Source organism: Mirounga angustirostris, unplaced genomic scaffold (assembly GCF_029215605.1).
Source record: "Mirounga angustirostris isolate CCGP_5_RB_7025 unplaced genomic scaffold, mMirAng1.0.hap1 SCAF_18, whole genome shotgun sequence".
Lineage (NCBI taxonomy): Eukaryota > Metazoa > Chordata > Mammalia > Carnivora > Phocidae > Mirounga > Mirounga angustirostris.
The window spans coordinates 1,399,618-1,421,577 of NW_026991726.1; the positions used below are offsets into that span (position 1 = coordinate 1,399,618).

The window sequence follows — 21,960 nt, forward strand, 5'->3', positions numbered from 1 at the left end:
AACTACATTTGTAAAAAATATTCAAGGACTTCATCATTTTTCCTAAAGTCCTCTTCTTAATTTCTTTGATATTCAAAGAATTCTTAGTTGGAGATCCTCACTGTTTCATGGCTTTGCCTCTGAGCAGAAATGTTCTAGACCATCATATCACAGACTTCATGAAACAGAGTCTTTGAAAGATTTATGATTTTACTTTATGATCAATTTGAATCAGATTATCTTCAAATAAATCAAAAGATATTTCAAAGAGGATGTTTGAATAATATAACTCACTGATTCATTAGTGAATATTTTCTTGATTGAAATATTTTGGTTTCCTATACAATTTTGTAACTGCAGGACCACAGAACTGAATAGTCAAATAGCAACCCCATCTCCCCCTGACCCATAGCAGCTACATCAAAGATGGCAGACACCAGCTAGTATTGTGTATTTAGTGCATTAGAAAGCGTAGTCGTGCTCTTTTATTCTACGTGTGTTCTGTGTATTTCAATTGCATTGCAAATCGCATAAGAAGTAAAACTAATACTTGCAGTGGTCAAAACTAAAGTGAAGGACAACAGGAAAACACAAAAGAAAAGAGCGAGCATGTAACATAAAATCTATAAAATGTTTGACTTATAAAGGGTTTATCGGGAGAAGCTCTTATGACAGAAATAGTATTCTGAGATATCAAAAGCGACAACACAGCAATAAAAATGTCTCTAATTCCTAATGGCTTATAGTATGCATCAGGATCACACAACCTAGCTTACACCACTTATGTTCACCGAGATTCCATAGATGTGCGAGAGAAGAGTGGCTGAAGCTGTGTAGTCAAAAACGTATTTACAAAGGACACTGAAGTCTTGACATACTGGGTAAAACCCTATTTTATCCACAGAAGCAATTCTAAAGAATAGTGAGGGCAATGCTAACAGACTTACCTGAAGGATCTGCCAACCTATTGGTGCCCTCCTACTGCCCTCTACCAGAGCTTACGTGTCACCTGACTTGTCCCATCACAAACACACCTGGAGAATCACAACTGCCAGGATTCATTGTTACCAGCAAGACAATACTATATTCCTAATGTGCAACGTGGAGAAGAAAAACAGTTGAGAATCACCTATCCTCAGCACCAAAGATGTTTAAGCCAGCATCCCAGAAATGAGTGATTTACTGCTTAACCCCATGTTCCCAGAGGCTTAGAGATAATATGGTCTGAAGACTCGGGCCAGTATCCTGATTCTGCAGAAGCCCTGAGGCACATCCAGGTACTGAGCCTAGAATTCCTACTGGCAGGTTTGTTGGATGCTCTACTACACAGGTCTAGTCATAAGGGCTCTGATAATAAAATGTAACATGTGCCCAACCAATAAATTAGGTAATAAGCATCCAGAACACAGATTCCTTCCCGTGTCCCATAGGGGAAAAAGATTCACATTTAAAGCAAATAATAATTTTAACCATACATTTAGTTTTATATAATATTAAATCACTTTTTATAATAAGCTGTGAACTAGGTTCTGTTTTGTTTCATTTTAGTAGCTAATTAGTATGTGACCATAATGATGTTTCTACTGTACTGAATGATTATATAATTATCATGCCAGGAATCTGTTCAAAAATGGAATGTGTAGAGTATATAATGAGTATAATGCTGCACTAAGAAAATCATTTTTTTAACATAATTAGAGATTCACACCATGTTCTTCAAGCGCACCACAGCATAAATTTACCTGACATACACACAACTCTCATCTACATACATTTTAAGTAGAGTACAGAGAAAGGAGAATCACATATGAAATATTTTCCTTTGGAAATAAGTACACAATCAAAAATTAACTAAATGTTCATTTTTATTATGTTTGGTAGTCAAATATTTGTTATACTGCCAACATCCCTAAATAGGAGTCCATTTAAACCCATCAGCTGTGAATGAAACCAACAGGTTTCAATATCCTAAATATCAAACTCAGTTACTGAAAATTAATAATATCTGATTCACACTAAAGAAGAGGAGAGTAATACTTATATCCTAAAAATGGGGACAGTTAATTTCTATTTTACCTTGTAAGTAACTGTAAAGGAAACTGTGAACTTTTTCCCCCTTGATTTTCCCCACATTTACATTAGCTTCCTCCTGTCATCTATCACCAGGTGACATCCAGCCTTCTCGTTCTCATTACGATACTAGCCCCCTTAACCTGGGGTTAGAGCAATGATCTCAATTCTCTGTGTACAAGGAACAACCCTCACCTCACAGAGGCAAAGCATTCATATGCTACCTGCCCATCAAATTAGGTGACAGACTATGATCTACTTTGAGAGAAAAATGAAAGGACATCTACATGCTTTATGTCAAATTGGGAATCATTTTATGGAAGAACTAGAATTCCATCGTAAATGTGGTTCTGTCCTTGAAGACTCTATCGAGGATGAGTATATTTAGAATTCCTTCATCCCTTTTGTAGAAATGATTCATGCCATGTTAAAAAAGATGACTGTGGCACTCTCTCTTTAAGGCAAATCTAATTTGTGCCAACTCTGAACAAGAGTCTAGGAGCACATGGACCTCCTTCTAGGACTGGATGAAGGGCAGAGTGGAAGGAGTATGCCTCATGGTCAGAGTGACGTTGGAGTTATCACTTAGCATGCTTCCTGTCTGTGCGGCCCAGCCCTTGGGCCTGTACAGGCAACTTATAAGGTACAGCCTTTCATCTTTCCCACTGAACAGGTAGGAAACTGAGGTTAGGTATGCAGGTAAGACTCACCCAGCAAAAAAGTGCGATAATAAGGCTTTGAACTTGACCTTACCCCCTTGGCCATCTTCTTAATCATTTTATTCACAGGTCAAGCTCATTAAGTACTTTTTTGACAACTGGGCTTTCCTGTAGAAATTTCCTTAGTTCCAAATTCATATGTGGAGAATTTTCTTTCCTCACTGATGCCAAAGATCCTCATGGAGCCTCTTTCTTTGGGATTCACAGAAAGCCATTTGCATTTCAATATATTATATTTGTAAAAGAAAATTTATAAACTGGAACATTGGAACAGAAAAAATCTTGCAATATATACTAAGGAGCTCATCTTATGACCTCACGACATGAGGTAAGCAAAACACTATTCAAGGAAAACATTTAAAAAGCATTACATATATTTAAGACTGTGTAAGGGAGATAAAAATGAGAAGTATCTGCAAGTCCCCTTTAAGTGCAGTTTAAAATCAAGTAAGCAAACACCAGGTCATATGAAAAATCATTGTAACTTCATGTGCCTAGTGTAGTACCTGACACGGAATAACGTTCAACAAATAGTTGATAAATGAGTAATGCACAAAAATCCCACTAGGGGAATGTATCATTTATAAATATGCCTACTGGTATGAGGTTTTATAATTTTATCAGATCATTTTCATTTTGATAATTTTAATTCCACAAAAAAATGCTTTTAAGGTCGACAAGCTATATAATTAACCCCTTTTCAAAGACAGGAGAAATGACAGATCCGAGATCACAGAGAAAGTTAAGAATAAAGCAGACTAGAGCTCAGTGTGTCTGATTCTTAATCAATGACAACATAGTAAAAAAATTCATTTCAAATAAGAATATATTCATCTTCCCTAAGTAGCCTCATCAGTGGAGCCTAATCTAAAGAAAAGTAGTAAACTTAGAGAATTTTCTGAATGTGGAAATATACAGATTTATATGTTTATAAAAATTTCAATTTCTAGACTTGAAGTCTTTCTGATATAGTCCACCTAGTTTTCTCTATTTAAAACATAATGCTTACAATGTTAGTCACTAAGGGGAAAAGAATCAAGATATTAAAAACAAAAAGCCATTTTGACATATGACAGGTCTCAAAAATCACAGAGTTCTGTGATTCCTGGGTTCTGGAATCGAACGAATTCAAGCTGAAAACCCCACAACGGGCCTTAGAATTTGAGAGGCTTTGGGCAAGGTATTTCATTTCTCCAAGCCTTAATATCCTCATCTATAAAATCAGGATATAAGACTCTTATTGGAGTTAAATGATAAAATGTTTGGAAAATCACATAGCTCAGGCCTGACACAAAGTAGAATCCCAAGAGCAATTAAATCTCTCCTTTTCCTCACAAAATCCTCCTGGCGTCCTGACCAGGGACTCTGGTACATGAATCACACTGGATGGTGGAGTGAATGTTTTAATTCACCCAGGTCACTGAGCTGCCTTAAATGCTTTTCTGTGTAAGGCATATAAAAATCTAAATGACAGAAATTAACTAAACTACGTATGTGATAACAAAGATTCCTTGAAACAAGAGTTCGGATAACATGGGAGGGGGGAAATAAACACACAGGTGCATATAATACACACATGTACAAAGTAACCACGTGGTGTATGAATAATTTAAAAAGAATAAAAGGACAGAGAGAAGGATACCTCCTGTTTTGTATAGTTACAAACTTATGAATGTGATTACATAGTCCCTGTCGTGGAAGCACCTATAATCTAGAAGAGAGAGACGGAAACTGTTAAGTTCAATACAATAGGGTAGGTAATAAGACAAAGGTACGCACAGAGCATCTTGTGATGCACACAAAAAGGTGGCAGGATGATTAAGAATCAGGAGAGTATTCAAAATAGGAAATTAATTTTACACAAAATGACTGCATAAATGACAAAACTTTATTGGGAGACATAAAAATGAATAAACGGAGAGACATACTTGCCTAGGAGAGAAAAATAAAAGACTGCCGAAAAACCCCAACTATCCCAAAATTAATTCATGAATCTTACGCAATGCTAATCAAAATCTCACTGAAATCCTTTTGTTGGGAGAAAGAGCAAAAAACAATTCTATACCTATAATAATAGGAAAGACAAATGGTTAAACAGACACATTAAAACAATATGCCAACATTGATTCTAGATTAAAAAAATGTAGAAACATTAAAAATGATACAAGATTAGTAGAAAAAGATAAATATGTCCTCTGTGGCACAAAGGGTCTCTCTAACCGTAACGGTACAAAAATAGCGAAGTGAAAGGCTAGCAGAATTGATAACAAAAGCTTAAGCATTTCCTACCTTAAAAATAAGGTTAAAGAATCCAAAAAGAAAAGAAAATCAAATTTGGGAAATTTGTAAAGTGCTCTTAGAAATCAATAGAAATATGCTCTAGGTAGTTTGACTATCAGAATAAAAGCACAGATACAAGTAGAGAAAGTGAACCTTTTTCAACTGTCAGACTGAAGTTGAAAAATCAGGGCTGATTCAGCTTCTAGGAGACACGGCTCTCGGAGAGACGGAGGAGCTGACAGGCAAGAGCTCCACTTCTACCGGCCAACTAGAAAACCCAGAGAGATGCGGTAATCATCTGCAGGCAACAGAGAACACTGCCAAGGGGTGCAAAGAACTTCAGAGACGTGAGCTTTCTTCTCTAGCCATTTTACCCTGAGGCATGCCAATTCTCAGCCTGAGAATGGCTGAGTTCCATGCAAAGCCTAGAGGAGGGTCACTGTGGGAGCAGAGTGGCTGAAAAGCATTTGGTGAGGACTCAGGACGCTTCAAGTATACATGTAGCTTTCTCATCAGTACACATGGCAAATACTGGACTGCTCTACAGAAAGGGAAGCTTAAACCCTCAACAGAAAGCTGATGAAAGGTAGAGCAGAGACATCTCATGATATTTTATGTAAAGATTGATTTACTTATTTGAAAGAGAGAGAGAGAGAGTGGGGGGGAGGGGCAGAAGGAGAGGGAGAGAGAATCTCAAGCAGACTCCCCTCTGAGGGCAGAGGCCAACGTGGCACTCCATCCCTGAGATCATGACCTGAGCCGAAACCAAGAGTCAGACACTCAACCAACTGAGCCACACACATGCCCCCTCACGACATTTCAGAACCTACCAGGGAGTAGGGCCCACAGAATATACAAGACTATTAGCTGAAAACTTGGAGAGCTAGATGAACAAGACATGCATTAGCCTCAGTTTAGCACAGCGCTTGATTAGAGGAAGACTGAACGCTTTCCAGAAGAAAATATTTTCTGGAGACTACATAAATTTCATACACAATGTCTACCACTTAATACAAAATTTCGAGACATCCCAGAAGACAGAGCCTCATGATTAAACACCAAGGAGAAAAAGACAAAAGAATGAGAACTACACATGCTCCAGATACTGGAGTTTAACTGATAAGACTTTCCGTAAGTAGGTGAAAGGATGAAGAGTTTCACCACAGAAACTTAATACATTAAAATTAAACAGAATGAAATTCTCTAAGGAGAAATATTTGAAACTAAGAATTCTGCAGATATATTTAACAACAGAGTACATTCAGCAGAAGAGAAGTTAAACTATTAACAGGGTACTTCCTCTAGATTCTGGTATTATGAGTGAATATTCTGCAACTACTTTTTAATACTTCTGGATGTAAAACCCTCTTCTACAAAAAGTACATATTTTTAAAGTAATCAGAAAATATGATGACAACAACAAAAACAAGCAACTTTTTAAAAAGTAGGGCAGGGAGGGATAGCCAGGTAAAGGAAAATAGGGAAATATGCTCTAGGTAGTTTGACTATCAGAATAAAAGCACAGATACAAGAAAAAGGATGTTATTTTCAGGACATACAAGCCATCCAATACCACTAAAATCTACATAGTAAAGTGAACCTCTAAAGCGCCAATATATGAGCTAGAAAGGGAGCTAAATCTCAAGTCATAGTGAGGAATGGGTGTCTTGAAATCATTATAAGGACACAGACCCTATTATATAAGTTACAGGGAGTGACTGGAAGGTTTAACATGGTCAGATTCATTTTGAATAGATATTTCCTGTTGCTAGGTAGAGGAAGAATTTAAGGAGTCAGGATTAAAAGCAGAAGACCAACCAAGTAGCTATAATAACCCAGGCAGGAAAGGTGAAGACCGAAGTTACAGGAGTGATAGAAATACAAGAAGAGGGACAAATCTGAGAAACAGGCAGGATATCTTATCAGTAGGATTTTTTGGATTCCTTGGAGAAGGCCGAGTAAAACGAGAAGAAAAAAAAAATCTACACCTCCTGGTTTCCAGTTGGGGGGGGGGTAGACATGATAGGAGTGCCAATAACCAGGATCGAACACCTAAGGATGGGTAGTGGGAGGAAGTTTTAAGATGAAGGTGATAAATTCAGGTTTAGACTTCTTGAATTTGAGGTGCCTGAGGAACATCACACAGATTTATCCTGATGCTTTTTAATTAATTATCCCAAATTCAGGAGCTACTTATCCATTGGAAATACAAAAATCAGGTTTCAAGGTATGGCAGACAGAATACTTTACCATTCCCCCCTCCCCCAAGATGTCCACATCCTAATCCCCAGAGCCTATGAGTAACTTATATGGCAAAAGACTTTGCAGATGCAATTAAATTAAAGATCTTGGGATGGTGAGATTTCCTAGATTATCCAGTTGAGTCCAATATAATCACAGGGATCCTTATAAGAGAGATATAGGAAGGTCCAACTGAGAAGAAGGCCACATGACAACAGAAGCAAGAGGTTGGAATATGTGGGAAGGGGCCCCAGGCCAGGGAATGCAGGTGGCCTCTAGAAGATGAAGAAGGCAAAGAAACAGACTCTCCCTTCAGAGCCTCCAGAAGGAACCAGCCCTGCCAACCTGTTAGGCCTGTGAAGCTGACTTAGGACTTCTGATCGCCAACATTGTAAAACAATAAATGTGTGCTTTTTTTAAGAGACTAACTTTGTGCTAATTTGTTACAGCAGCAGGAGGAGACTAACACATCAGGTTATACTATTCCTCTTGAAAATGAGGGCTAAGCTGTGGTTTTGTAGCACAAAGACTTTTTACCACCAAATGCATACAAGAAAATCTTGAGGGCTGGGTGGAGAGGGGCAAAGATCAATGAGGAAAACTTGGGGTCCTTGGACCTGGGCCCAGGCAAAGACTGAAATAAAGTGTATCCAGCTGTCTGACCATCCCTGCCAGGGAGGATGCCTTCCCACTTCCTCATCCACAGACCACCAGGCCTGATGTGCCCAACCCCACGGTCTCAGCGCAGGTGCTCACAGCAAACACTACGAAGAAAACAACGAAAACCCTGAACCTGTACTTTGTGAAAAGCAAATGATTGACAGTCCCTTACAGTGACTAAGGTGGTTATTCCTAGCCTTTTAAAATTCTGTTTATTTTCTAATCTTTGACTACCTCACACAGACTGCATTCCCTGGAGACATGCACACATGCACAAGATTTTTCATATACTTTCCAAGGCCTCCCAGTTTAAAAACCTTTCTATTTTTATAAAAGAGGCCTTCTTAAGTAGGCAAATATTTAACTGTTTCCCCATTAAAGTTTCTCCAGAAACTGTATAATAACAGTCTTGCTTCTCTTTAATTACCAGACAATGGAATTTATATTTGTAAGGGGAAAAATAAAAAATGATGTTTTCTGAAAGCTTCCAGTTGATTAAGTAGCAAATACGGTCTCATCTAAGAGGCAAAAAAATTGAACAGTAAGGAACAGAACACTCTTTTTCTCTACAATGAAAATTAGGATTATATTTGAATACAAGTAGGGGATAAATGTTACCTGATCTTCCTAACACATTATTTCAGCATTTTTTTCCTATAGTTAATTTCTTAAATTAACTATAGGAAATATATTTCTTAAAATTTATGGGACAAAAATATTACGAATCTATCATCCTATGAACAGCCATTTCTGCAAGGACAAGATTCAAAAGCAAATGTGAAGCTGCCCTTCATGAAACAGTACGGTAGCGGGACCTAAAATTGCTATTGTCAACTAAGTATTTAATTTCTGAGAATACCTTCTATCTCAAATCCAAGGATTCCACAAAATATTTCTAATCCAAGTTCTTGGTTTAGATGAAAAGTATGTGATTGTTAAGTAAGTATTCTAGAAAGCTGTCTGTTAGAAAATATTACTTTGAGTAGAGAATTATGCTTGTTTATAATATTAATAGACAACACAGTAATTCATAAATAGCACTTTACCATAAAGAAATAATTTTGCTATTTTTAACTCAGAGTAAATTTGACTCAGCAGGTGGTATAGAGTTTTTCAGCCAAAATGGTAATAACAACAATACCGACTACACCAGCAGCTGCACTTAAATTGCCTTTGGAACACTGCCTAGCATTCAGGAGGTACTTCACTTGAATTAACTCCGCTCAGTTTCACAACTAACTTGTGACATCCTGAATCATACCTATCTACAGATGTGTAGAGTGGTTCAGTATCCTGCTCACGGACACAGAGCCACTTAAGTGAGAGAGCCAGGATTTAAATTCAAGCAGTCAGGCTCCAAGGAACCGAACCTTGCAGGTAAGGAGGGTGGTCCTATTTCCCTCCAGTGTGTGCGCTAGAAGTAGATGGGCCGTCCGCAGCACTCAGAGTCCCATCAGAGTCCCCATGTCCCCAAGGCTCTCGGTCTGCTGCTTCATCAGAGTGCTCTGTATTCACCCCATAAAGAGCCTTCACTCGGAAACCTTCTAATCACCTCCAATGGCAGGACTGCGGTTTAAGGGAGTTTCTCTGAGATGAAATCGAGGCTACCTTCCTGAGCTGCTGTAATGACAACACAAGCTGTTCTTTCAGTAAGTTCTAACTCTTTATAAGAGGTGGTAGGAAAGGAATTGCTATAGTAAGTCTCCATTTTGCAATTGTGGTGTTATTCTGGAAAATAGTTTCCTATGTCCCAGTTATTGGACAAGCTGGCTTAATTTCCACAGCTGAGTTTTCTACGTAAAAACTTCCTTTCGTAGTGTTTATCCAAATGAATGCTTTATATACGATTTAGGTGTTAACAGACAAGAAAACCACTGTTAGCTAGATGCAACTCTAGTTATCACCTACTTCGGATCCCTCTCTCCCAGCACGTGTAGCAAATGGAATTAGGTTTCAAAAAAATGACGCTAGTTAGTGCCAGAGGTGGGACTAGAATGAGCCCCTGACTCTCAGTCCAGAGCTCCTTTCACAATACGGTGCTCTTTTTAGGCACCTGACCATGAAAGCTGCCCAAAGCTCAATGGTATGGAAACGAAATAGTATATAAATGTTATCAGAATTTATTGCTGCAAATACTCGTTATAGCTACAACTCAATATTATAAGGCGTTAACTGTCAAAAGTACAACTACATATTTCAGCAATGGGGAAAGCACTTCTAAAAGCCAAAATATAACCAAAGTAGAATCAACATGCAATTTTACAACTTTTATAAATAAAACAGGCCTGAAAAACCTTACATCTATTTTAAGGGCATAAGAGAAAACAGCAATAAGAAGGATAAATATCCAACTATTCTAAGACCTTTGGTACTAAAGCAATAATAAGAAACAGATACAAAAGCTGTACATAATTTGGCTGACCCTAAGAGTCTTGTCACCAATTAAGTTGCTTTCACTATGAGAGAGTTTTGCCTTAAACAAAAATACCATCTGCTTTACCTAAAACATTAAGATGTTCTATTTTCTTGTCAATTCAGAAATCACATCTGTAGCCATTTTCTGAAAAGACAGCAGAAGGCATTATATTTATGGGTGACTGCATAAGGAATGATGTTCAATCAAAATGTAATTTTCATCTACTGGGAGAAAATTTCATTTCTCCAATAACTATAATGCTGTAACTTTGGAGGAACACGTTGTACATAAACAGGCTGATTTTCATGAATAAAAAGACCTTAAAAGTTAATGCAGTAAAATAAAGTTGTTTTGTTACTAAAGATAGACACGGCAAATATGTTTGTATTCCCTTTGTAGATCTTTGTCAACAACAGAAATCTATCCTGTGTAAGGTTTTTCAGGTGAAAAGAAAAAAAGAAAAAAAAAACTTTATATTGGTGCTATGTCTCTCCATGCAAGTGAGCCATCATATAAGAGGTAAAATGATGAAAACAACAAAACACAAACCACTTTCTGTTTTCAAAACACTTTTAGACACAGTATTGGTCCTGGGAAAGACATTCTACTCTACAATCCAATGAACCAACTGAAGAAGATACAAAACACTAGAGAAAACATCACTTACAGTGAAGGCAAACACAATGTCACAAGGGATAAAGAACACGATTTGAAGAAAAACACACAAGCCATCCAACTACCTATAATACTTTGAGTATATTTTAAGCACCTACAAAAAACCCCTAAAACCCAGGTATGTTTTACTTTGAAAAGTAGCCTAATTTCACATACAATATTCTTGCCTAAAATAAAATAAAATAATAAAATAATGCTGCTCTCCAAATAAGGATGAAATAAATAAGTCCAAAGGCTCTATTTAAAATTTTTCTTTTACCACAAAGTTGTGAAGTGTTCTGAAGTCCAAGATGGGCTTGAAGCCCTTCCTGACTTTTTCAGGATCGGGATACCTTCACTAAAATCCTTTTCCTTGTTCCTCTTGTAGTGCACGCTTTATTAATCTGCATTTAGAAGGAAAAAAAAATCTGGTTCAGAAGAACAGAAGACTTTGAAATACGCCATATCACTTCAGTCTATGCTGTGAACTGCTTTGAGTTAATTAGCTCTGTCTCAGCAATTTCAGAAGACATGATGGACACGGGGAGGAAAGAAGAGAGAGAACAGAGGACTGAGTGTGCAAGAAACCAGAAAACAAAACAAAACAGAACAGCTAAGGACTCTCATTTAATCATCACTTCCCCCCTGCCCAACCCTAATACAAATCACTTTTAAAAATGACTCGTAGTCCAGATATTTACTTTCTCTCTTTCATGGTGCATTACACAGTTCCAACTAACGGGGGGAAAACCTCTGGCACTACAGCAATAACAGAAGAGGATCATTCAAGATTTGCATTACCTGGCAGATACAGCAAAACTAACGTCAGCTTTTCTTTGCCACTATCTCATCTCCTTTCCCAAGTTTTTCTTAAGTTCTACCAAGTTATGCATTTCCAAATATCATAACTGGAAATGATTATAATCCTTCCCAAATTACAGTTGGTAGTCCCCATGCTAACTCTGCCTTCACAGTGTAACAAAATATCTCATCATAATCCAACACACAGAGGGCACACATTTTTCCTCTCCATCTTCTGCACTCTCCCAATTATGATCCTTGATGAGGTAATTGCAAGATGTTGGAAGCAACAAACAAAATCGCTTTGATTTCATTAGACAAACCACACAACTACAACACCTTGTATAAACTTAATTCACTGTATAACAATCTGACAACAAACTAGAACCACACAGCTAGTTAAGAAAGTTTGATTTAAAGTATAAACAATAAAAAGGCAATTAAAACACAGACTAACCAGGCAATTTAGCAGGTATTCACTGAACACATAACTACTTTGCCATTGCTTTTCAAGAAATAAAACTTAAAACTATCATTTTAAATGCAGTCTGTTCAGCCACTTCCACAGATAAAATCTAAAGCTAATAAAATCTAAAATAATTTTGTACCTAGGAACAAAATCACAGTAGACTAATTATAAGGGCCTGGGAAGGAAGATTCTTTTCAAGTTCACATAAAATTGATGAAAAGAATGATTTAAGATATCATGCCCTGAAAGCACTAAGGAGACAAACTCTGACCACGTTGTAAATCTTTCAGAAATCAGTATGTGAGAATGATGGTAGCCTACTGATAAATATTTTCTTCAAACCTCTAAGTGACAGTAAAAATGTATATATAATAAATATAGTTATATTATTTAAAGCTGCCTATCATAAACTTTAAACTGCCTAACACAAAACCATAAAAAGTATTTTTTCAGGAGGTGCAAGAAAGGAATAAGAATTTCTTTTTTAATTCTGATAACGAGGAAGCCTAATGAATATTCAAGAAGCTAGAACACTAGTCGACAAGCAGAATCAAGGAAAGGACTCTTATAAAGAAGAAAAGTTAGCACTTAAATACCTCTGTGCTTCGGGAATGTGGTACAGAGGGTGAAAAGTCAGCACCACTTGACTTGCAAAAATTTCTTGAAAGACAGACATTTTTCAATTTTTGGAAGGGATGGGAAGCTGGACAAAGAGGAAAAGTTGAGGCACTTAAGCATGATGCTAGTAACAATCCAATGCAAGTCAGAAGAGTGATGGTGCTTTCTCCTGTACTGTGCCTTTATTAGGGAATTTGCTAATTACTTTAAACTAATTATTTCATAATTCTTCCAAACCTTTATTATATAGCTCTACAGTCTCTATCTGCAAAATCTGAAAAATTCTGAAAATCAGGTTTTTTCAAAACTCATTTGGTGGCAAAACCTAAACTGAACTGACATGAAGCCACATAAAATTATTTATTCCACTTGATCTTAATATTCAGAAATTTTAAATTATTTAATGAGCCCTGTCCCAGACTGAAATATTTATGTAGTAATATGCCATATATGCATATTATGTTCCTAGAAAATAAAAATTCTGAATTCACAAAAGATTTCAGGTAAAGGATTGAGGATTTTATTTAAAGGTAGGCTATACAAGCAGTCCAAGGCATAGACTTCTTATAGAAGACACCCTATCTGTGGTTCTGAACAAGAAAGAAAAAGAAAAAAACAAAAAACAAAAAAACAAAAAAACACAAGAAATGAAAGGGGAAGGAGAACATGAACATATCCCAGCACAGTGCGACAAAGGCAGGAACACAAAATAAATCTGTCACTGAATGGCTGACTATCTGAACCAAGGAATAAGTATCTTTTAACATGACCCTAAATAGGTCACTAAGAAACAGTACACATTTAAGAATATTTTCTTTATATATGAATACCCCAAATCCCAACAGGACATATATGCTTTTACTTTATCTCTATCCCAATTCTTAATTTTACAATATCTAATTATGTTTTGGTTTTAGAATAAATGGAAAATCTGTTTCTTTAATAATTGTGTTAGATATGATTTTACTACCTAACTGGTAGGAGAGTCTTGAGAACAGGATTTTAAGGAGCTTCTAGCATCCAGGACTGATTTATTCAGCACAGACCTGTTTCCACAGTGTGCAGAATACAACTCCAGTCTGAGAGGAAGAGGGCAGGGAAGAGTAGTCCATGATCAGAAAATATGGTAGCTGGCCTGAGTCGTCTAGTTAATGAACCTAATGAGTAGATAATGCTAGTTGCCTACCCAATAGCCATTCCCATATTCTCCTTTCCTGACAGAAACTCAATTTTACTCAGGAAGACAGTAATTGTAGCTTTAAAAAAAAAAAAAAAAAGCCCTTGATTCTCCATGCTTGTGGCTACGTGACACAGTTCTGGCCAATGAAATATAATTAGAATTCAGCAAGTGGAGCTTCCCAGAAAATTATTGTATCCTCAATTTAATAAAAGTCAGCAGACTCAAGTGGCACAACTTTCATCCTTTGCTCCTCTTACCCCTTCCTGGCTGGAACACAATGCAATGTCTGGAGAACCAGGCACAATCTTGAAACCATGAGAACCACCACAGGCTAATGCAGAGCTGAGAGGTAAAAGGGGCCTGGTCCTTTCATGACCTCATGGAACACATCACAAGGCCTGGACTACCTACTACTTTGAAACTTGGTTTCTTGGGAAGCCAATGTAGCACGCTTTTTGTTACATGCAGTTGAATGCAATCTGAAGCGAAACACTATACCCACAACAAATTATACTGAAGTACCCAAAACTCCTATTGATCTTAAAAGAAGGTAATACTGAATGCAAGATGATTCTCCTAAAGCAAAAATTTTCCCATAAAGATTGATCACTACAAACATACTTTTCCTCAGAGGGATGCTTAGTTTTAAATCTGTCCTTAACTGCCTATCAATTACTACACGTAACTTCTCATAATCGTCACCTTCTCTACCACAATTTTTAATGATCAGTCAGCAAACATCTCTTGTATACCAAGTACTTCTTATTTCATTCAACCATTCATAACTTCTTTAATTCAGGCGAGTCTTCTTTATTTTCTCCATGGAATGTGAAAGGCAGATTTCATAAAAACTTAAGCTAAGCCTCAGAATTTACCAATCCTATGCTCTTTATTACAAAATACATGCTAGCACAGGCATCTTCTTTAACTTTATATAGAATTTTATGAACATAGTTTATTTGACCAATTCCTCGATGGTTATTATTGAACATTTAAGTCTTTTAAAGTATTTTTTCAGATGATAAAGCTGAGAGAAAGGTTTTGCCCACAGTTCTCTTCATCTCTACACAGGATCGATTTTTTCCAGTGCAATGCCTAGTTTGAACGCTCCTGGCACGTATTACTGGGTTACTTTCTAGACAGACTGCTAGGTGTCATGTAAGAATGATGAATAAGACCCAACCTATGCCTTCACGGGGTTTATAGCAAGCATCTTCATAGGAATATTATACATGTGCTATGTGGGACAACAGTGGTTAGACACACAGTCCCATGGGTGCATACAAGAACGACACCTAATATGACTCAAGTATACTGGAAAAAGTTTCCAGAGAATGTAACACTTAAGCTGAGTCCTAAACGATAACCAGGGGTCAATCAGGCAAAGAGAGTGTGTGTGTGTGTGTGTGCGTGCGCGCCTGGGGATGTGCTGGTAGGGGGTTTTTGTTTTGTTTCCAGGCAGCAAAGGTCTAGAAGTAAGAGAACATGGTATGTTAAGAGAATTGATAGTTGAAGGGCTGAAACACAGAGTGCAGGCTGGGGTAATGTGAAAGATGATGCTAGAGAAACCAAAATGTAGACACATAATTCAAGTTAAAGAGTCTGTAAGTTTAGCCTTAGGGCAGTGGACAAAAGAAGAGTTTTGAGCAGCTGAAACATCATGGCTAGTATCCGTTAAATGCCTACTAAGTACCAGATTCTACACTATAAAATTCATATACGTAACCTTATTTAATTCCTCCAACAAATGTATGAGGGAGGGACGGACACCTGTTACAGGAGTGTCGCCATCACTCAGGGGAGAGACAGTAGCAACCTAAAGGAGGGCACTGGTACTGAAGTTAAGGAGAAGCGGACAAAACTGTGATACGTTTAGGAAGTAGAATGAAAAGACCTGGTATTTGTTTGGGGACAAGGAGAAAGTGAAAGAGACAGAGATGAGCAGGGACTGAAGGGGACACTAATGAAAAACTGGAATACATGATCACTCAAAAATTGAGGCCCAGGTAACTGGATGATGCTGCTGAAATTTTATTAAGGAGCTCAGGACCACAGAATATTTGAGTAGAGAGTAGGAATCCGGTTTTATTTTTAATTTAAAATTTTTTTTTTAAAAAAGATTTTATTTATTTGACAGAGAGAGCACACACACACACACACACACACAAGCAGAGGGAGAGGGAGAAGCAGGCTTCCGGCTGAGCAGGGAGCCGGATGTGGGGCTTGATCCCAGGACCTTGGGATCATGACCTGAGCCCAAGGCAGACGCTTAATGACTGAGGCACCCAGGCACCCCAGGAGTTCAGTTTTATACGCACTGAAATGGAGGTACAGGTGGACCATCCCGATGGAGCTACCTATCTGGCCTGTGGGCAGAACTTGGCAAGCTTTTCTCAGAAGAGATATGGATGTGGTGAGTCACCAGTACATGGACAATAAATGAAGGCAACTGAGTAGGAAATATCACTCTCACCAGGAGCTTTTATCTTTTAAATCTTCCTGAGGCAAAACAGTTACTTATTTAAGATCTCTTATATGCTCTTGACTCTCCACCTCTTTTAGATGTTAACATAATCTGAAGTCACAGATCTATATTCCTGTAGCTTTTTCTACAGTACACACCTAGCTTCAGTTCCGGTAACCAAATTTCCAGTCATGATCTGCATTTCACGATGTCTCATTATTTTCAAGGCCTTCTTACTTTTGATTCAAATATTAGTCAGCTGAGTTGACTTTATCAAGAAAATATTCAAAAAGAAGAGTACCCATGGTTCATTTTGTGTTTTCACATTTGAAAATGTCTTTTTTTGTTGCTTTCACATATAAAAGATAACTGTGAGTATAAAATGATTTAAAAACTCTATAGTCTTCTCATTACAGAGAAGAAACCTAAGTCTGTTTAGCTTTTGTTCCATATTACACAGTATATATCTTTCTGCTTGGGTACATCTACAATATGTCCCTTTCCTTTTAATTGGACTAAGTTACCAAGACATAACAGGAGTGACCCTCTTTTCATTTGTATTACCCAGAGCTTAACCCTTTTATCTATAAAGTCAGACCTTCTCAGCTCAGAAAACTTTTCATCAGTTCTGTCTTTGATCATTGCCTCTGCTCCATTTTTTTCTCCTGAAGAAAATCACTGTCTTTTGTTTAAATCTTATCCTGCATACCAATCATCTTCTCTCCTGTTGTTTCCACTCCTCTTCCTTTTCTCTGCATTCTTGCAAAGCATCTCATGGGTTTTTTTCTTTCGTGTCACTGGACACTCTTTCACAATGTCGGCCTCACTCTTCAGTATCACTTGTAAAGATGCTCACTCATCGCGCCCCCACCAATAACCTTCCCTTTTGTCCCTTCCCCGTATCATCTCACCAGTTTTTCATCTCGGCTCTTTGTTTCCCGTTTCAGATTTCTTAGAGATCATGACTCAAATTTTTTGAGAACTCCAAAGAGGTTTTTTTGTAATGTTTTCCTGGTCTCTGTAATAAATCATTTTAAAAGGTAAATTGTTCTTCTGAGTCTTCATGTAGCGCTACTTTCTGTCGTTCTGTAGAGCCTTTGCAAAGGTTTGCTAGGATAACTTTCCCTTTACTTACCCTCACAGAAGCAGATATCCAGACCCTGTGTATGCTAAAGGTACTCTTGGTCTTTATTTTGGCATTAAAGCCCCTCTCTTACCTAGAGTTAGTTTATTTGACGAGTATTTGGCAAGGGATTCAAAAGCAAGGGATTTGTCAGGGGATTCAAAAGCAAGGTAGTTCCCTGCCATCATGGAGCTAATATTTTAGCAAGGGAGACAGACAGCAAGAAATAAATAAATTAAATAACCAGTTTGTTAATAATGCCTAAAGGAGGGGAAGAAAAATGCAGTGATGGAGAAGAGTAAGTTATATAATATATAAAATATATAATAAGGAATGTAAGTCCACATGCATAGAGCCAGCCTGATTGCAAAGGTCCAAAGGGCTACCATCCAAGGTGGCTATGCCTGTATATTCATTGTTTTATGCCAACTCTGGTGAACAAATGGAGGGATTCTTTCTTCAGCAAAGACTATCATGGGTATCCTTCTGGCCCATGCCACTGTCAATAGTAATTTCCTTGAACGGATACTTCCCTAGGTCAGTGCTCTACCATCAGTTCCCCACTTGTTTCTGCCTATTTTATTTCTTTTTTTTTTATTTCATTATGTAATGTTAATCACCATACATTACATCATTAGTTTTTGATGTAGCATTCCACGATTCATTATTTGCGTATTAACACCCAGTGCTCCATTCAGTACGTGCCCTCTTTAATACCCATCACCAGGCTAACCCATTCTCCCACCCCCCTCCCCTCTAGAACCCTCAGTTTGTTTCTTAGAGTCCATAGTCTCTCATGGTTCATCTCCCCCTCCGGTTCCCCCCTCCCCCTTCATTTTTCCCTTCCTTCTATCTTTTCTCTCTCTTTTTTTAACATATAATGTATTATTTGTTCCAGAGGTACAGGTCTGTGATTCAACAGCCTTACACAATTCACAGCGCTCACCATAGCACATACCCTCCACAATGTCTATCACCCAGCCCCCCATCCCTCCCACCCCTCACCACTCCAGCAAACCTCAGTTTGTTTCCTGAGATTAAGAATTCCTCATATCAGTGAGATCATATGATACATGTCTTTCTCTGATTGACTTATTTCGCTTAGCATAATACCCTCTGGTTCCAACCACGTCGTTGCAAATGGCAAGATATTTTTTTGATGACTGCATAATATTCCATTGTGTGTGTGTATGTGTGTATGTGTGTGTGTATACACACACACACACACACATATATACCATTTCTTCTTTAACCATTCATCTATTGATGGACATCGTGGCTCCTTCCATAGTTTGTTTATTGTGGACACTGCTGCTATAAACATCCGGGTGCACGTACCCCTTCGGATCACCTCATTTGTATCTACCCAGTAGTGCAATTGCTGGGTCGTACGGCAGCTCTATTTTCAACTTTTTGAAGAACCTCCATACTGTTTTCCAGAGTGGCTGCACCTGCCTATTTTATTTCTGTCAGATTCAGTCTCCAAATTGGTTGTGAAATACAGACACAATGGAAGCCCTCTTTTAAGTGTGATTAAGGCTGGCAATAGACCTATTAACTGAAAGAGATAAAGTTGACTTGAAAGTTAAAGTTTAAGTAGTACAATTTTAAGTTACACACATATGACTTAATAATTCATGTTTTCATATATGTTTTATATATACTTATATATATAACATTTCCTAATCTATTGATATTAAGAGCAAAGCTTCTGGTTTAACTATGGGACCACTAACTGGAGTCCTGTGTCATATTTTCTGCATAACCATGCATGTGATTAATCATGTATGGTTTCCAGATTAGGTTTTTCTAAAGCAGACCAAGAATTTCACCGCTTGAAAAAATATTAAGCCATATGAGTACAGACTGCTTCTACATCTTTATGACTTCTTCCCAATTTTTTTTAGGCATCTCACCAGTGACTCACATTTGTTGAAAATTTCTAAAGAACCCAACTTCATTTAAAAAAAAAACAATCTTTTGTATAATTCATCAGTTAAATAAAAATTAATCAAATTGTGTAAGAAAAATAACAAGAACAACTGATCTGGGAATAAATAATTGTTTCATGATAATCATACAATTCAACGGAAAGACCAGAGGGAGAGAATTGTACCAGTTTCCCTAGCTAGTGGCCTGTTAGGGACAAGGTCAGGCTATCATGGGCACAGAAAAGGAATGGAGTGAATCAGTTGATCTAGTTGGCCAATTAAATGGAGATTGGTTAACAGAAATCTTAGGAAGAGAGAATGAAAAGAATAGTTACTTTATCTCCTTAACAGCCTCAAAAAGTAGCCCTGTCCCTGTATTAAAATATTAGTTCTCTGTTCTAGGTGGTAGGTACACAAATTTCAAAGCTTTGGGGGTAGACATTATAAAAAGGAAAAGGAATCAATCTCCACACCTGCTTCTAGAGACCTGCAATGTAGCTATTATTTCTAACTGTTTACCACTGGTCAGTGAGTAATTGTATTTTCCAGTCCAGTTGATCAACTTTATAGTTTGTGGATATCTTAAATTGTGGCAATAGGCTGACTGTCAAACCAAGATTTGGTGTTCCTCTGATTGTTGATCATCATCTTTGTTTTCATGAGTTTTAATAGGAAATTGAGAGAGTCAGTCTCAGAGTCCCTAGTCTGCCATCACATAAAACAAAGTGTCAACTTTTTTGTTTTTTCATAGAATAGGTGTTATTCATCTAAGTCAATGTAAGGCTGAAACAGTATTTCTGGAATTAATACTCATCATTTCTGATATCATAAAATAAATAGAAATGTTAAGGGTAGGGAGACTGTTGTGGGAAAGGTAGGGCCTTTTCTATTCTCTCCCCCAGAGACCTTTATATCTCCTTGAAAAAAGTCAGGCAAAAGACAAGCCTGCGAATGACTGATTTAGAATGGCAAACACCAGATAAGATTATTTGATGTTGTGATCCAGACATGATTGCTCTAAAACTAGTTATAACATAAAATTAACTAATATATCATGTTGAAAGTATCTCCAACTCCCTAGGAAGTTTTTGGTTACTTAAAGTAATGTACTATATTCTACTCAAGTCTTTTGGGTGAGACATCCTTTCTAAAAATATCCCACATTACACACAGGCTGAAACGTGTTTCTGGATAATTGGAGAACCGGTCAATCTATATCTTGAAACAAGTCAAAATGAATAAAATGTAACTCAGATGCAACATAGATGAAAACACACAAACACCTTTCACAAGCAAGAAATACTTAAACAAAAAAGCATCTCAGAGGAGAGTTTAGGAACGCCTTCAAAACCAGTAATGAGCATTAACTCTTAAATAGACTATGCTATTAATACCCAGACAGACCTCTACTAGACTAGAACTCAGTTTTTTATTTTTAAGAGTCTCCAGTACTCTCAGTTAACAATTGCCCCATTAAAAGAAAAGTTCTAAAGTCTCTCATAATAACAGAACCTGCAGAGGATCCAGAGTGTCAAATCCTAGTCAAATCATGTATTCTATTATTACTTTAAATTCCCTTGGGATAATGTTAAAAGGCAGCCCTTCATTATCAAGGACAGAAACCCTCAATCTCTGTGACTTTGTACATTTGTTTTTCTGCTAACTAATGTGAAGACATTTCTGTACTAGTTTTCTAGTGCATGACAAGATCTGAGCTCACACTGTTACGATCCATGAGCAATAAAGCACAGTTCTTACACTACTCATCACAGTTATCACTGCTAACACTGTTCCAGCTCCCCGAAGAAAAACCACCAGGTACAAAGTAAGGTGCATCGTGACGTTCACAGCTCTCTCAGGAGACGCCACGTGCTCAGATTAGAACCACTTTCGTTCAAGTAGCGGAATCTCAGCTCAGTTCTTGAGCTATAAATGACTCTACCAGGTCTATATTATAATAAATAACACTGCCAGAATCTGAATGGTGAGAATTCTATTTCCCTAGAAATTCCACTCCAAACAGTAACTGTACGGCTGTGAATTTGGTTACTTCATTTAAAACTTACGTTTAAACAACTGGTAGGAAGATTAGATACAGTGTGATTTGGTCTAAAAATACACTGATGATATGGTAACAGATGAAAAAATGATTTAAAGTCTTGAATTCCATTACACTAATAGATAATTACTGTGAGAACAATGGTTTGTGATAACAACATTAAAAACACAAAATGCAGAATCAGGCAAATACTCTAAGTCAGCAACAACAGAAAGTCTTGTGTGTAAAAACTGATCTGATCAGCAATGTCCACAGTACCCAAAACACGGAAAGAGCCCCAATGTCCACTCACTGAT

At 37.4% G+C, this 21,960-nt stretch overlaps 1 protein-coding gene across 5 annotated transcripts in view; it reads right to left on the reverse strand.

The window, feature by feature from the left end:
* The window catches only part of LOC135363079 (alpha-mannosidase 2-like), a 107,616-nt gene that overhangs the window by 53,328 nt on the left and 32,328 nt on the right, over positions 1-21,960 (reverse strand). For 2 of the 5 annotated variants that reach the window (XM_064583779.1, XM_064583778.1), the window contains exon 3: positions 11,300-11,423. The exons of the other annotated variants lie outside the window; for them this stretch is intronic. The gene's annotated coding sequence lies outside the window, so the exon portion shown is untranslated. The remainder of the gene's footprint in view (positions 1-11,299; positions 11,424-21,960) is intronic. 5 annotated transcript variants of the gene reach the window in all.